The 5,500-nt window shown below is 26.5% G+C and overlaps 1 long non-coding RNA gene across 1 annotated transcript; it reads right to left on the minus strand.

Moving 5' to 3' along the window:
- Positions 1 to 1,881: 1,881 nt before the first annotated feature.
- On the minus strand, positions 1,882 to 4,815 carry LOC145604135 (uncharacterized). Its single transcript, XR_014104927.1, has 4 exons — positions 4,676 to 4,815; positions 4,225 to 4,345; positions 3,878 to 3,956; positions 1,882 to 2,129 (listed from the first exon to the last, which is right to left on the minus strand). It is a non-coding gene; the product is annotated as an uncharacterized LOC145604135 (long non-coding RNA).
- Positions 4,816 to 5,500: the final 685 nt, after the last annotated feature.

Raw genomic sequence — 5,500 nt, forward strand, 5'->3', positions numbered from 1 at the left:
TATGTTCCAAGCTGACCATCTATATATTTTATAATTTATGTGCAAGTATAAAATAATGGAATAATTAATACAGTTTCCCCCTAATTCTTGCACGTGGGACATGAAATGAATCCAACAACATTTAAATCTCATCCACAAGGCATAAATTCTTTTAGCAATACATGTATAAAACATAATAAAGTTATTCTTACAAACTTGCTCTTACTCGTAACTCTTGCCCAATTATATTAATTTCTTTTAAGTATGGGCATAATAAATATATTTTTCCAAGCAATGCAAGTTGCTCACAATGTCATGTTTAATTACTTGAACTCATAACACTAGGTCAAAATAGATGATATATATAATCATGTTTGCAATTTTTATGAACTTTATAATCAATAATAATTTCATGCAAACATGCTTGTTACCTTTTTAATCATTCAAATTCTCACCCAAAGTTCAATAACTTGAATACTATTCAATATCTTTTGTATAATATTATTTCATGACATTGTGTTTATAGAATCACGTTAATATATAGTGGATATCTAAGCAACATGTTTTTAGCTTTGTAGATCATGCGCATTTCTTTGTATTATCCTTAAGGGTTTTGAGCCCTTTATATGTTCAAGCTAGGAATTTTAAGTCTATGTGTGTGAATACTCTTTATAAATATAAGGAACTTAAGGTCCGCACATCATATTCAATTTACATTCATTCCAATAATCTAACTTCAAGTAGGTACATAATACTATAATTGAATTTAATCACACATCAATCAATATAATGTATATAGTATGCTTCATAATTTTATCAATTTATAAGGATAATAATAATTTAGTTAACATACTTTCAAAACAATTAGATATTTTAAGGGCATAAATATATTGTTGTAAAGGAACTCCGGGTCCATATGTACAAGTATTACTCCAGGTTCAATATATGCCTCTTTCCAATAATTCATAATAATATAAATTTAATTAATAACATGACCATAGTACATACCAAGTTTAGATTAATACGTAGTATAAGTTAATAGTAATAACTGTAAATAACATAAAATTATGAGGCTTTCATAGGTAACAAATACTTTAAAGTATGCCATAAATTTATATTGATTGTTTCCTTATTTAGTAGTCATGTAGTTTATTTGGTCATGTAATTTATAACTAGTTAAATATGAGTATGTCACAAATTTAGGACTTCAGATTTCATACGTATTATATTATTATACAACAAAACTAAATTGATCATAATATTAATAAACATATATATTTACAAATATGAAAACTTCACCTCTTCAAATAAATAAACTTAATCTTTCGTACTTAACTTAATTCAAATTATTTAGTCAATTTATCTACACCTTTTAGAATGAGAAGGTAAAAACAATATGAGAACCTACTACTTCACGCATTAATAAAAACATACCTGAATCGATTGAATCAACTATACTGTCGGATCAATTATACCAATATATTGCCTGATAAAGCTTAATTAGAAATTAGAAACAAGCACATAAGCAATCAACATTAACACGTTCATGTTAGTGGAAAACCACATGTTTCATATCATACTTGAAATATAAAAACATAATTCAATACATAAATTATAAATAGTTTCACATGTGCCTTAGGCTTACTTCGTACAATTTACAAACATTCAAGGCATTAGACATAGGATTTCACAAACAAATTATATGGGTAAATAATTGCTAAATCAAACCATTCATATTTACTATCAAGCATAGAGAAATAACCAAACTCATTTACGGATAGGAAAAGCAATACCAAAATCTAGCAAATATATGTATACAAGTTCATGAAAACCATACGTTCATAAAATTAACACCAATAATAATTCTAAATACCCATTTAGATTCAAACTAAACAAAACTCATAGTCAAAACAAAACTACTAATTAGTTATTTTCTGCATCAAATCCAACTATTCCCAAATTGCTCATTAAACTCCAGGAATAATAAAAATACGAAAATTTGGGAAACAATATAAACATATTATGTAAAGGTTTAAAATTAACAATAATAGGATATATAGTTGAGAATGAACTTTCTTGATATCAAAACCTTTCCCACTATAAAAACCAGCCTTATCGTCAACTTCATGTTGTCAACGTCATCTGCTAGCCTGTAACTCATGAAAACGTCAATGAAAAGAAAATAAAGTATATCCTTGATTAAGGCTAATCTATTATATTATGGATAGATGAGAAAGATAATTCAAGTTAAAAAAAACCAATGCAACCAAAAAATAATACGAGTAGTTCTTTGTAATTAAATAAAGCGGCACTACCATTAACATTCCAAATTATTAATACCGTGAAACTCCTTGGACTAATCCCAAATTAATTAATGAGGATTGGGAATGATATGACATTCTTGAAACGTGTGATTTCATTATTAAAAGATCAAAACCCATGATCAAGATTAATCTCCTTCTAATTTCTTCCCAAGATGCGACACAACAAGATAATAATGAGTATAATTTAGCACATTCAATATACAACGAATTAATCATTAATCTAAGAATTAAACAATAAAATTTACATATTGATTAGAGCTTTGGTGCTGATAACGTGTTGTAAAATAAGGAGAAATATAAAAGATTGAGAGGGAATTGAAATGTGTATATAGTACAATTGATATAGTTTGCTTGGAGAATAATAAACCCTAAACTCTAGAAAGTTCTAGAGTGATACAAGATGGACATCCACAAATATGTTTAGATAAGGATAAACCATATATCTAGAATATTCCGGAATGATATAAGGAGCATAATGGTCATTCTCACGATATTTCATAACAAAGTTAGATTTTTGTAAACAAAATATATACTTCTTCGTTCTATTAATATTGTAAAAATGGACTTTTTGCACCATTTATCACTCTTGTTTGACCATATAATATGATTTATATGTTAAGCAAAATATAATCATGTGGGATCTTGTTGGATTCGTCTCATAGAATACTTTCACAATATCAATTTTTTTTTTAATGATTTTTACTCTTATACAATTATAGATATTTAACTTATAAAATGTGCTTTGGGGTGCATAATTCCATTCTTGTCGCAATATTAATAGAACGAGGAGGTATTATATATATATATATATATATATATATATATATATATATATATATATATATATATATATACGGGATGGTTCTGCTGAAAACAACAAATCTTAACTATTCATTATTATCACAAAAGATCAGATGGTTCAAACGCCCTAAGATCTTTCCAACCTTACATATAATCAATTTAACCTTTTAAAGGTCACTACATACTAAAATAAGGTAACTTATCTAAATTGATGACATTTACATAGAGTCACTATATATAAAAATAATGTAACTATATCAATTTTAAAATAATTATATAGAGGTCACTGTATATAAACTTAGGGTAATTATATCAATTTGACCCCATTTACCTAGAGGTCACTATATACAAAAATAAGGTAATTATATCAAGTTATATTAATTTTGTCAACATTTACACAGAGGTCACTATATATAAAAATAAGGTAACAATATCTATTTTGATGACACTTGCATAGAGGTCACTATATAAAAAAATAAGGTAACTTTATCAATTTTGACGACATTACACAAAGGTCACTTTATATAATAATAAAGTAATTATAACATTGATAACTATATACAAATAGAGGTAACCATATAATCGATAACTATATTAATGGTGCATATATGCAAAAATGTAAACAAAAGTCAGTATATATAAAAATAAAGTATCTATATTATTGATAACTATATACAAATTGAGTTTACTACGGAGTATATATTAAAACAAAGATATCATTACATGTCAAAAAAGAATTACTATATGTAAGCCTATGTAGGATTTGAACTTACATCCCATGTGTACCGGTAATTACGCATTGCTCGACCACTTCAGCTAATAGGCTTTGAACGCACTAATCTAGAATAAACTCTAATGTAAATCAATATTAGTAAATTTTAAAAATCACCATTAAATTAAGAAAAATCAAAAGTAAATCAATATTCATAGATTATAAAATCACTTCAACAAGCTCAACACCAACATTCCCACAATACAATATGTCAAAAACATATAAATAAAAAATACAAAACACATACAAATTCCAACTTATAAGCAACAATTAAGCAATAAAAATCCAACAAAATTACGAATTTTCCTCAATAATTTTTCCCAATAAACAAGGGAAAAACAAACTCACTCTTTCATAAGTGTTCTTCTCGAGGCCATCAGCAATGTCTTTCCTCAAAAACTTCTGCGTCACATTTCATTTTTGTTGGACAACTTCAATTCGAGTTCTCGTATGCTTAATCAACGATTTACTGCAATTTCAATCCAAAAAAAAACTCAAAATCAATGAAATGAATCAAAATCCAGCAAAAACGAGTAAATTAGGTTGAAAAAGTGAAACAAAAATTACGAAAACGAAACTTAAGTAAAAACTCAAAAATTCAAATCAAGAAAAAATCAATAAAAAAAAAACTTACAAAATTTCAAAATTAAACAAAAACCATAAACGAAAACACAGTGGACATATTAAATTTCCAGTTGAATCTACAAAAAAATACGCATGATATTCAGGCAAACAAAATTACTGAAACCTAAGTACCTCAAATCAAGCAAAAATAGCGAAATTAACACGAATAACTTACTTGATGATAGATTGTAGAGCTGAGAATTTGCTGAAACTCAAAGTAATTGAAGCTAGCTAGATTTGAAAAAGTAGCATGAAATTGGTAGAAGAATTGAGAAAGTAAGAGAGAAAAAGTAGGAGAGAGAAAATAGGGGAGGAAGATATTACGTATGTGTATATATATTCAAAAAATATGCACATTTAGTATAAAAGTTGCACAAAAAATCCTTCTCTTCCTTCTTATTAATTTTTTTTTAACTTATTTAATTTATTTTACCTTATTTACTTTCTCTGTTTAAGATAATTGACACAATTAAACTTTACAGACATGTCGATGTATTATTTTAACATTATTTTTATATATTTAAATATTGAAGAAAATTCTATATATAAAAAAAAGTTATAGTATAAAACTTATTTTAATACATATCCCCTATCTAACAATATATTTAATGAATAAATATATTTTGATTATGTTAGTAAAAACAATTGTCAAAGTTAAAATGTAAATAGTGAAAAAAAGTCTAACGTATCAATTATTTTGAGACGAAAAGAGTACAAAGTATTGAGTAACTCTGTTTAACATAAGTCCACCTATGTCACTTATGCATTACATAAAGTTTTAATGAAGAATGTTTAGTAGATGAAAAAAAAGGCCCTCTAGGGTTTGTCCCTTAGAGGTTTTTAATTGTACCTTTCCCTACAAGATTTCTCCCTCAGGAGGGAATTCTAGCTTTTATCGTTTTTTTTTTTTTTTTGAGAAGGTTTATTTCCTCCACTATTCTCCCTTTTCTCTCCTTCTCTTTCATCTTTTTTTCTTTCTGGTCTTAGTTGTGTATTTTTT

The sequence above is a fragment of the Chenopodium album genome, chromosome 1 (assembly GCF_948465745.1).
Source record: "Chenopodium album chromosome 1, dcCheAlbu1.1, whole genome shotgun sequence".
NCBI lineage: Eukaryota > Viridiplantae > Streptophyta > Magnoliopsida > Caryophyllales > Amaranthaceae > Chenopodium > Chenopodium album.